Source organism: Theropithecus gelada, chromosome 5 (assembly GCF_003255815.1).
Source record: "Theropithecus gelada isolate Dixy chromosome 5, Tgel_1.0, whole genome shotgun sequence".
Lineage (NCBI taxonomy): Eukaryota > Metazoa > Chordata > Mammalia > Primates > Cercopithecidae > Theropithecus > Theropithecus gelada.
The window spans coordinates 25,404,780-25,417,236 of NC_037672.1; the positions used below are offsets into that span (position 1 = coordinate 25,404,780).

General features: G+C 44.0%; 1 pseudogene across 1 annotated transcript; it reads right to left on the bottom strand.

Annotated features, from left to right (window-relative positions):
• Window positions 1–9,851: 9,851 nt before the first annotated feature.
• LOC112624943 lies at window positions 9,852–10,309 on the bottom strand (annotated as a pseudogene). The gene has a single exon (XR_003119493.1). The product of XR_003119493.1 is annotated as a cytochrome c oxidase subunit 6B1 pseudogene (transcript).
• Between the last annotated feature and the right edge of the window lie 2,148 nt (window positions 10,310–12,457).

The window sequence follows — 12,457 nt, forward strand, 5'->3', positions numbered from 1 at the left end:
AGAGGGAATTCTGTCCCAGCACAGCAACTGTGCAGCAGTGCAGAAATCTCCTTAAAACCTCCTTTTTCCCATTCGGATGAAAAGAAATACATTCCTCCCTAATTTAAGGAGACACATACCCCTCAGAAGAACAAATAAACAGGCTTGCTAAACAAGAACTCTCAACTAGAGATTTGCGGCTGACACTAGTTTTCCTTCATTAAAGAAAAAGAGGCAGTGACTTTGGCTGGCATACCTTGCTCATCTGTTTCTGTGAGAAGAAACCAGTATTAGATTCTCATGCCAAAGTATCAGATGCAATTTGAGGATTTGTCTCAAGAATTCCCCCATAAGAGGAAATGTATAGATAAAAAGTTACAGAAAAAAATTCATCAAAATATTGAATCAACAATCCAAAATGGATCAATAATATATGTTACATAAGTCATCTTTAAACACAAACACACATAAAGCAAGGTTATATATTGACGAATTGGTGAAATTGTTGTGACCAGAGAGGCCTGCAGGAACCTAACCTTATAGTTCTCCTAAAAGTAGCAGTTGTCATCTCTGAGTGATGGGTTGACAGGCAAGCTTAACTTTTTTCTTTACACTTTTCTACCTTTTCAAAATAAAAGACATGAACATGTGTTGTTCTTACTGTCAATAGAAATAAGATAGCCATTTAAAGAAAAGTGATGTAATTGACTTAATATTAACTTGGAATTCATGGACTCCTCTAGAAATCTCAACCCCGGTAATAATTGCTATACCAACAGCTCAACCAAAGAGAGGCAGTCCGTTCGCTTATTGGGAGGCTATTTTCATGTTTCTTCCTATTTCCTTGAGGAAAATAACACCAATTTTGTTGGTCTTTTCTCTAGAGGCATTTCAACCCTTTCATCATGTTAACATTTCCCATTGGCAACCCCACCATTTATGAAAAAAAAAATTATTTCTCACTGACTTCCATCAAAGCAGGTTAACTACACCTTGCAATAGACATTTTGACAGTCTGAAATAAAAGCTTGCCGGATCACTTGTATCTGAGAAAGGACAGCATAAGGCATAATGACCAAATAGGGCCCTGGAAGCCTGTGGCGATGCCTCCATCTTTATCCACACCTTCAGGTGTGGCTGCAACTCTTACCCAGAGGCAGCTTTAACTTCTATATCACAAGACCTGGGGCCTAGAAGCCAATGTTCCTAATCAAATTGTCCTGCCTTAATAACAATAATAATAATAATAATTGTTCTGATTGCTATATCATTAATAATACAAAATAATTATTGTCATATTATTATTACTATTATTACAGTTGATTCTCATTATTCACCATCGTTGTGTTCTATAAAATTCCCATGAACACTGAATTAGCAAATCCTGAACTGCTATTTTTAGGAGAACTACAAGGTTAGGTTCCTGCAGGCCTCTGGTCACAACAATTTCATCAATCGATCAATATATAACCTTGTTTTATGTGTGTTTGTGTTTAAAAATGCCTTATGTAATATATATTGTTGATCCATTAACATTCAACTCACAGTCAACAGCACTAGAACTCACGCCTGAATGAAACTCAGCTAACATATTTTTTTTCTTTTTTCTTTTTTTTTTTTTTTTGAGATGGAGTGTTTCTCTGTTGCCCAGGCTGGAGTGCAGTGGCCGGATCTCAGCTCACTGCAAGCTCCGCCTCCTGGGTTTACGCCATTCTCCTGCCTCAGCCTCCCGAGTATCTGGGACTACAGGCGCCTGCCACCTCGCCCAGCTGGTTTTTTCGTATTTTTTTTAGTAGAGACGGGGTTTCACCATGTTAGCCAGGATGGTCTCGATCTCCTGACCTCATGATCCACCCGTCTCAGCTTCCCAAAGACATATGTTTTTTTCTCTGTAATGCATATCACAGCCTTCTTGTGCTGAGGAAGATTTCAGCACTATGCATGGGGGACACTGTAAACAGCAAAATTAACAAAAAACACGCACAAAAATGTGGAATAATGCGGTGTTAAACAGATCATGAAAAGGACTATTGTCTACAGTATTGAGATGGGAGAGTTCCCTTGCCTCTATTGCAGGACTTGCAATAGATGTGTAGCTTGTTTATTTGGCCCCTTGTGGGAGGGAGAGCAGACAGTTGAGTGGGTGCAGGAACCAGGGTGAGCACTTTTGGGCTCTGGCCCCACAGCAGAGTTTAGGGGTGTGTTACAATTAATGCTCTTTTAGCTTTGCTGTCCGTAGACAGCTTAAGTGTTAAACAGCTCAGTGAAGAGTCAGTGTGACAGCCTTTTTGGATTCCTGCACACAGTGCATACTGAATTCTTGTCCCGTGTCCAGGAAGAATCAGGTTACATGAACAGTTTCAAAGATAATGAAAGTGGAGGATTTTATTAAGCAGTAGAAGTGGCTCTCAGAAGAAGGGGAGCAGGAGAGGGGATGGTGTGGGAAGAAGGTGATCTTTCCCTAAGCCAGGCTGTCTATAGCTGGGTTCCTCTCCAAAGCTGAGCCGTCTAAAATTAAGCTGTGTCTATCCATAGTCTCGATACTCAGTTGCTTCTTCTCCTGTCAGTGTTCAGCTGCTTGTCTCTCTGCCAGCTGAGGTCTGGGGTTTATATGGGCACAGGATTGGGGAGTGCGGCAGGCCAAAAAAGTAACACTTGGGTGGGATAACAGGGATGACTGTTCTCATTTAGAGCTGTGGTTCCAGGCTTGAGGGTGGGGCCTTTGCTGGGAAACCACTCTCTTTTACCGAGTATTTCCCTGCTTCCTGTTCATATCAGTATGAGAGCTGAAACTAGAAGGCAGAGTGTTGCTTTGTTCCACCTCAGCTGTGAATGAGGGCATGGAGTGACACTAATATTTTGCCACTCTGTGTGTGTCCATGGATGACTTCAAAAGCACTGTGAGTACTATTTTGGGGTTACAAATAAATTTTAGGGAGTATGTAAATTCATAAATAAGAAATCTGCAAATAATAAAGATCCACTGCATATGATTTGTGCTAAGATTTATTTCACACTTTCTACAGGGTAACTGCTATATCAAGTATTTCACGCACATTTGCTCCTTAAACCTTTACAATAACCCCATTAGGGAAGTGCTATTGTCATTGATAGGGACAGAGGGCAGGGAAATTCTAGGCAGATGAGGGCCCTACCCTGGCAAGGGCCCTATCCTCAAGCCTGGAACCACACCACAAAGTGAGAACATACATTCCTGTTTCCCTGCTGAATGTTGCCTTTTCCAAAGCTACCTATGGCCTGCCCCACCCCATCCTGTGCCCATAAAAACCCTAGGCTCTGCCAGCAGAGAGAAGAGGAGAGGAGAAGAGGAGAGGCAGTAGGACATGGGAGACTATGGTTGGACTTCAGACAGAAGTAGCTTGACTTCAGAGGGATAGCCTGACAGCATAGATTCAGTGAGGAGTCCGGCTGGAGATGGACAGTCTCCAGGGGAAGATTATCTTTCTACTCCATTCCCTTTTCAGCTCCCCTTCCTGCTGAGAGCCACTTTCATCAATAATAAAATCCCCCACATTTAGCATCTTCAATTTGTTCATGTAACCTCATTTCTCCTGGACACCAGACAAGAACTCAGGTGCAGGAGCCAAAGACTGTCACGCTAGTCCTCCACTGAGTTGTTAACACTTAAGCTGTTTATGGACAGCAAACTAAAAGAGTACAGACTATTACACTCTTTCTGAGGCTTCCGGGGGTTGTATGCACCCCACTAGATGCTGCCATGTGGCCACACAGAGCTTTGCTCCTGCCAGCACCCAAAAGCGCTTGCCCTGCCTCCTGTACCCACTCACCTGTGCTTCCCCTCCTTCGAAGGGTGGAATGCAGTGGGACTGAGTGAGTGGAGTCCGCCCCTGCCGTCACTGAAGCAGCCGGCTAGTTCTAGTGCCCATGCACTCCAGTTCCTGCCACAAAGGAGTCGGGGAATCTTTCCTGCTTCATCATCACCATTTTATCTATGAAGATACTGAGTCTTAAGTAGGCTAAATGACATTATCAAGATGTACAGCTAACACATGGCCAAGCAGGATCCGTACCCAGTTGTGGCTCTGAGGACCACGGGCTTATCACTGTGAGCCATAGTCCAGCATGGTGGTGTTGGGGATTGGGGTGAGAAGAGGGTTGCCAAAGATCAGTAAATGGGTAACCACAGGCTATGACCTTCATGCTGAGTGGCAGTGGATATGGCGCAAAGTGCATCAAGGCTTGGAAACAGGGCACTTGGCTTCATATCTCGATTGTATCATTGTGTGAATGTAGCTTTGAGTAAACAGCCTCTCTTTTCATCAGTGTCTTCTTGTGGCCAGCAACAGAAATGCAACTCAAACATCCTTAAGAAACTCCATTATCTTCCTTAAGGAAGGAGGATAATTAAGAGATAATGGCTGGTTCATATAATCTGGTGAAGGGATCAACATCTAATACTCTGGAAAAGCAGGATCCAAGGCAACTTGAGGAACTTTGTGATTCAGCCATTACCGTTGGATATTTGGGGTTCTCTTTTCTAGAGAATCACCATTAATATGACTCAGTTCCAATCACTCTTACTTGGTGTTCTGGGTTCAAAACTTTAAATAGTGTGAAGGAACTGGCCGTTGGAGACCACCTCCAGGGACACTGGTCAGTTTTCAGGGAAGGAATACGTGTTGTTTATTATAAACTGCCTGAGTTTCTTTTTCCTCACTAGCTAAATAGTAGCTAAAGAAAGCTCCTTACATTGTCCCTGTAAGGTTGCTAGGAAGATCGAATGAGATTGTGTAAGTGGAAGCAGCCAGCACCAGGGTAGAAAGAGGCTCCTCTTCACCAGACAGCTCCAGGAGACTGGTAGCAGCTGCCCGAGGATTCCGGAGCTGAGACCTGTTACTAAGCTTAGTCCTTGGCTGGCCTGGGAGGCAGGGTGAGTGGCTGGAGTGTCTGCTCACATACTTTACGTATGTCATCTCTTGTTCTACCACAGCGCTCTCAAGGCTTCTTTCTCACCCTTGCTGTTTCCCTCCCCTGATTGAGAAAACTGGCCTCTCTCCACCCCAGAGAAGCATGCCTCAGATTGGTAAATTGGGAACAATTAACTGTGCATGCTCAGCTGAGCTCCCCCCACTCCCTCTGCTACTCCACACCTTCATTTTATTGGCTTTCTCCCTTAAATGGGAAGGCGGGTGGTGGTCTCGGGACATCTAGGGCTGAGGAGGTGTATCTAATTCTGTGGTTCAGAATTAGGAAATCCACCTACCTGCAGACATGTTGCTAGTCTTTTTTTTTTTTTTTTTTTGAGACAGGGTTTCACACTGTCACCTGGGCATGATCACGGCTCATTGCAGTCCCAACTTCTCGGGTTCAGGTGATTCTCCCACCTTAGCCTCCTGAGTAGCTGGAACTAGAGGTGTGTAACACCATGCCTGGCTAATTTTTAAATTTTTTTGTAGAGACAGGGGTGGTCTTGCCATGCAGCCTAGGCTGGTCTTGAACTCCTGGGCTCAGGCGATCTGACCTCCTGGGCCTCCCAAAGTGCTGGGAGTACAGGCATGAGCCACCATGCTCATCAGTTGCTAGTGTTTATCAGCAATAAAGGCTATACTTGGGCTCAATCTGCCTGTCTCCTTTGTCTATTTTATTTTATTTTATTTTTTGAGACAGAGTCTCAGTCTGTCACCCAAGCTGGAGGGCAGTGGTGCTATCTCGGCTCACTGCAACCTCTGCCTCCTGGGTTCAAGCGATTCTCCTGCCTCAGTCTCTGGAGTAGCTGGGATTCTGTAAAACTGCCACCATGCCCAGCTAATTTTTGTATTTTTAGTAGAGACAGACTTTCACAATATGGTCAGTTTGGTCTCAAACGCCTGACTTCAAGTGATCCGCTTGCCTCTGCCCCGCAAAGTGTTGGGATTACAGGCATAAGCCACCGCACCTGGCCTTTTGTCTCATTTCTCAATTAGTTCAGAACTTCAGTACCCTGACACAGGACAGGAGCTGATAAAAGCCACTGGAATCTGAAACAGCTGAAATTCCCATCCCTGACATTATCTGAGCTGCCCATTTTTCAAACACATCCAGTTTCCCAGCAAAAGGACATGCTTTGTACGGAAAACAGTGTGAAAGAAACCACTCAGTAGGTCCCAGTCATCATTCAGGCTTGGCTTAGGATTTTTGTTATATTAACTGCATATACCAGGGTTTGGCTTAGCACATCAGGACCACCCATTTCACTGTCCTCGCATATGCAGACTTGACAGGGCTCCCTGGTTATGTCAGGGCAAAGTATTATACAAACAATGACAAGGAAGATGATTGCCTGTTGCAAGCTGGGTATATTTTCTTTGTTTTATTTCAGAATGCATTATCAGTCTACCCAGGATACTTTATATTCAGAAAGGATCTTCCCAGAAAGCTGTAGGCAACGTTTACATTTTGGTTATGTTTATACAGGACTGGATTTGGAAGTGGCTGAAATGAAGTAAAATCTAAATCTCACTTTTGTTCCTGGCTCTTAGTTTACCTTAAATAAGCGAATATGCTGCCTACACAGTAAAAGCATCCAACACAGAACATGAAAGGGAAAGATTGGGCTAGATTTCCAGCAAATTCATCCTCTTTTCAAGCTACTCTTTAAAGTCATTTGTTAATTGCAAACATAAATTTAAAACTGTTACTTTATTTAATCATTTGCGGTTTGGAAACAGGTTGAACATCTCTGTTCTAGAATAGAAATGAAGGCAGATCTTTCTTACGGAACATTTTAAACTGTCTGTGCATGGTGCTATGCCAGGTGTTTTCATAAATAATGTTCCACTGAACTCCCACAATAACTCTGTGAATTGCATAGTCTTACTTCATTTTACTGATAAAGAAACTGAGGCTCAAACTTGTTGTATAACCTGCCCACAGCTGCCCAGTTAGGAATGGGAGAACTGGAAGGAGACTCAAAGTTTCTAAGACCAGGAGTAAAATAAGAATTTTTTTTTTTTTTTTTTTTTTTTGAGAAGGTGTCTCACTCTTTCATCCAGGTTGGAGTGCAGTAGTGCGATCTCAGCTCACTGCAACCTCCACCTCTTGGGTTCAAACAATTCTCTTGTCTCAGCCTCCCAGGTAGCTGGGATTACAGGCGCCTGCCACCACACCTGGCTAATTAAAAAAAAATTTTTTTTTTGAGATGGAGTCTCGCTCTGTCGCCCTGGCTGGAGTGCAGTGGTGTGATCTCGGCTCACTGCAAGCTCTGCCTCCAGGGTTCATGCCATTCTCCTGCCTCAGCCTCCCGAGTAGCTGGGACTACAGGCACATGCCACCACGCCCGGATAATTTTTTGTATTTTTAGTAGAGACAGTGTTTCACCGTGTTAGCCAGGATGGTCTCGATCTCCTGACCTCGTGATCTACAGGCCTCGGCCTCCCAAAGTGCTAGGATTATAGGCGTGAGCCACTGCGCCTGGCCCACACCTGGCTAATTTTTGTATTTTTAGTAGAGATGGGAGTTTCACCACGTTGGCCAGGCTGGTCTTGAACTCTTGACCTCAAGTGATCCACCTGCCTCAACCTCCCAAAGTGCTAGGATTACAGGCATGAGCCACTGCGCCCAGCCTAAAATAAGAATTTTTTTTAACCCCTTCAAAAGAATGACATATTGGACTACATTTTTAAAAGATACAAAAAACTTTACAAAACACCTTAAGTAAAGCAACGTGTCCAGAATCTCCACATTTCAACATGAGGTGCTACTCTATCTATGCAAGACTTACAAAGGATACTTCCAAAAACCTGTTATGTGACATCACAGTGAATGATTTGCAGAGTCGAGATTGAAGATCTTTAGAGAGAGTCACATATGGTTTGCATCTGTCTTCCTTCCATGATGATGGGGAGGAGAGGACTGCCTTCCCACCTCAAGCCAAATGTGAGAGCTTGGCATGTACCCTATGGCGTAAAAGAGACACAGGGATTTATATTTGTTCCACTTCTGAAAAATTCTGCAGGCAGGTGGCTGGATGTGGTTAAAGTAGAAAGGCCGGTACTGGCAGCAAGCTGTACCTCACTGATGGGAGCCTCCTGGGAGACAAATTAGGAGAATTCAGCTTGGGGTCAGCCTGAACTCCACTTGACTCTCTGGAAGGGTAATGTGACCCCAGCAGAAGGAGTGGATGGTCAGATGCCTACAGGCTTTGGAGGAATTATAAGTAGCCAGCCAGAGTGGGGAATTCTCCACATTAAGGAAGCTACAATCACAAGGGGCGTATTTGGAGAATCCCCGAAAGCACCCTAACATAAGAAAGAATCAGCTTTGGGAATCTCCGTACAGTGGAGACAATGCTATGCATTCCAACTCCCAGACACAAAGTCCACATTTCCCAGCTGCCTTTGCAGTTCGGTGGGCCTACATAACTGAGTGACAGCCAATGAGGGATGGGCAGAAGTGAGATGACAGATGCCTTCCTACCTGGCCTGGCCTTCAAGTGGATCATTCTACAGGATCCTCCATGCCTTTTCTCTTTCCCCACCAACAGTAGAGCAGGAAGACACCACAGGCTGGGTTTTGAATGAGTGTAGCTGAGTCCTGTGTCCTCTTTCCCACTCAAAGACTGATGCATGTTGCCTGTGACAAGGGTGAGAATAAACTTTCACTGCGAAGTCACTCTAATTTGGGGTTATTGTTATTACATTAGTGTGAATCTGATTAATACACTCTGACACCTACCATTGTCAGATTCCATCTGTGACAAACAGCTAAAGCCTTTGCTGCTCCTTAGACCTAGCCCTCCAATCATGGAGAAGTCAGAGGTAGACTGTGTGGGGCCTGCAGGAGAGGAACTAGCAGAGAAAAGCAGCAGCAACTAGCCATGCCTCCTCCCGCAAGGCAGATTGCCAGTGAGGTTGTGAGGAGGAGAGAGCTTAATTAGAATAAGAATGTGACAATTTTAATATTACTCTGCGTTAGATATTTGGGCTAATACAATAAGATCAATCTTGTAATTAAAATGACCAAAGGCCTTTTTATTACCTTAAACGTCTGGAGAAAAAATTATGAGAGTAGCTTACAATTTTATCCAGGACAGAAAAGAGCTGGCTCCACAATGAGAGGAAAAATAGCGTTTTTATGGCACCCTATAGAATCAAGCTCATGTAACATAAAGGTTAGCATGTTTCGATTGCTTCCAGTTTTTTGTTATAAATAATGCTTCAGTGAATAATCTTGAATATACATATTTCTATTTTTATAGGCATGTTGAGTATGACTGTATACATTCCTGAAATTGGAACTGCTGGTTCAAATGATACGTCTTGTGTGAAATTTTGATTATTATTGCCACACTGCCCTCCAGGAGGTTGCCCTCCAATTCAGCACCCTGTGGTTGTGTGTGAGAGAATTGGTGTCCCCACACTCTCATCATAGAGTTTTATATTAGTTTGCTGAGACTGCTGTAACAAGTGACCACAAATTGGTGGCCTCAAACAATAGAAAGTGATTCTTTCACAGTTCTGGAGGCCACAAGTCCAAAACTAAAGTGTGAGCAGGGCTACACTCACACTGGGTATTCTAGGGGGAATCTTTCTTTGCTCCTTCCAGCTCCTGGCAGCCATCATCATTCCTAGGCTTCTTGGGCTTGTGGCTGTGTCACTCCAATCTCTGTCTCTGTCTTCACATAGCTGTGCCCTCTCCTGTGTAATCTCCCTCTGTGCACTCTAACGAGGACACTGGTCATTGGACTGAGGGCCCACTGCAGCCTCAGACTCCGGGGCTCAAGGGATCCTTCCACCTCAGCCACCAGGCTCGGCTAATTTTTAAAGTTTTCATAAAGACAGGATCTCGCTATGCTGCCCAGGTTGGTCTTAAAGCCCTACTTTCTTTCTTTTCTTTTTTTTTTTTTTTTTTTCACTTTTCCAATGAGTTTTTATTAGCAGGTAAGTCATGATTTAGGATCCCGGGGTGGGGATCACTAGGTACGAGGTCCCCCTTCACCATCCTGGGAGAAGGACAGAGGACAGAGGACAGGGAGGTACAGCCAGTTCAGATTTTCCTGGGAAACGTGCCTTCAGCCCGTTGCTCGTCCCAGTCTGTGACCCAGGATGTGGGGCAGAGGGACTTGTACACACGCTGGTACCATTCGCACACAGAGACATTGCCTCTTTTAGCGGTCATTGCCTTCTGACAGTGGTGGAAGTCCAGGTAGTTCTGCCAGCAGTTCCTGGTCTGGCTCTGGTTGGGGAAGCGGCTGTCAAAAGGGGCAGTCTTGTAGTTTTTGATTTTGGTCTCAATGTCTTCTTCTGCCATGGTGCTGAATCCTAAAGGCACCCCAGATGCAACTTGCAGCTCAATGTCACCCTCAGCAAAGATACCAGCCCTCCTTTCAAGCAATCCTTCTGCCTCAGCCTCCCAAAATGCTGAGATTACATGCCTGGCCTCAAGATTCTTATAAGATAACATTCACATGTTCTGGGGATTAAGACATGGACATATCTTTGTGGGAGCCCACCATTCAACACCCTGCAAGCTTATTAAAACTTTTAAAGATATTTACTGATCTTAAAGATCAAAGATGGTATCTCTGTGTACAGTTGACCCTTGAACAATAGGTTTGAACTGCATGAGTCCACTTACACTCAAATTCTCTTCTGCCTCTACCACCCTTGACACAGCAGGACCAAGCTGTCCCCTTCCTCCTCCTCCCCAGCCTTCTTAACATGAAGTCTATGAGGATGAAGACCTTCACGATGATCTACTCCCACTTAATAAAGAGTAAATACATTTTCTCTTCCTTATGATTTTCTTCATAACATTTTCTTTCCTCTAGCTTACTTTATTATAACAATACAGTATATAATACATATGCAAAAATGAGTTAATTGACTGTTCATGTTATCAGTAAGGCTTCCGATCTACAGTAGGCTATTAGTAATTAATTTTGCGGGAGTCAAAGGTTATATGAGGATTTTCTACTGTGCAGTGCGGCGGCGTCCCTAATGCCCGTATGGTTCAAGGGTCAACTCTAGTTTTATACTCACTTCTTAAAATACTCTTGTCTCTTGAGTTCTGTGACATCCCTCTCTTGGGTTTTCTCTCCTGGCTGCTCCTTCATCACATCTGCTGGTTTCTCCTTAATCTTCATGTTCCTCCCAAGGGTTTTCTTTTCAGACCTCTTATCTCCTCTGTCCTCATGCTTTGCCTCCATCTGATCTCAACCAGGTCTTAAATACCACATTTATGTGCCCATGCTCCTGCCTTCTCTCTCCTGTTCCAACTTTTCTCCTGCGCTCCACACTCTATATCCAAATTCAACAATCCTGCTTGGACGCAGTGCCCTTCTGGGCTATATTGGAGCCAGAGACAAAAGAAGGCACGTGAGCTCCTATATTCCCTTATCCAAATATCCTCAGGTATTTGAAACCAGGTGGAAAAAGGTGATAAAGCTCTACATTTAAAAAATAAAATAAAGACTATATGTGAAGCCTTGTATTGCCTAACCTATCGGCATGCCGTTGTCAGTTCTCACAAAAGAGTGAGGAGATCTCATGGCCTCATGGCCCAGGAAGCTCAGGCTGATAGAAATGATTGTTCCTGTGGTGCAATAATAGGGAGTCATAAAACAAACCAACCATAGTCTTTCTTTATTTTAAATTTTCGTAGTTTGTGCAACATCAATTTTTTTACATTAACTTTGATTTTTAAAACTATTCCATTCAAATATTACTTATGTCGGTTACTGAGTTTTGGGTGGCCTCTTGTAGTTTGTGTCTAAGGCGAGTACCTCACTGGCTTTACCCCGATCCTGGCCCTGCCTGATATGTTGAAACCAAACTCTTGATTATTCACCCTACCCTAACCCCAGCCTCGAACTTGTTCCTCTTTGTCTCTGTAACTGTTAACTCATTTTTTTAGTTACTCAGGCCAAAACGATTTGAATCATTCTTGACCCCTTGCTTTCTCCATACTCCATATCTAGTCTGTCAGTAGATTTTGTCAGCTCTTCCTTCAAAATTACCCACAGTCTGATCATTCCCTGCACCTCTGCCGCTTTCCACATCATCTAAGCCTCCGTTGCCTCTCAGCAGTATCATTGCAAAAGTCTCCTAAATGGTCTTTCTGCCATTACTCTCTAGTCGCTTCTCATCTCGCTCAAAACAGGAGCCAAAGCCAGTCTATGTCCTACCAGGCCCTAGACACCCAGCCACCCAGCCATCTCTCTGACTTTGTCTCCTACTCTTTCCCTCCCCTGACCCCCATGATGGAGCCGCACTGGCTTCCTTACTATTTTGCAAACATGTCAAGCCTCTCCCGCCTCAGGGCTTTGCCCTTGCTGCTCCTTCTTCCTAAGAAGTGTTCTTACAGATATCTTGCATGGCCAGGTATCTCACTCCATTCAGATCTCTGTTCAAATATTACTTCATGAAAAGGTCTTCTCAACTATTAGTTTCAAAATAATACAATCCCCCCATTCCCATGCTTACTCTATCACCTAGCTTTATTTTCTTCATAATAACCA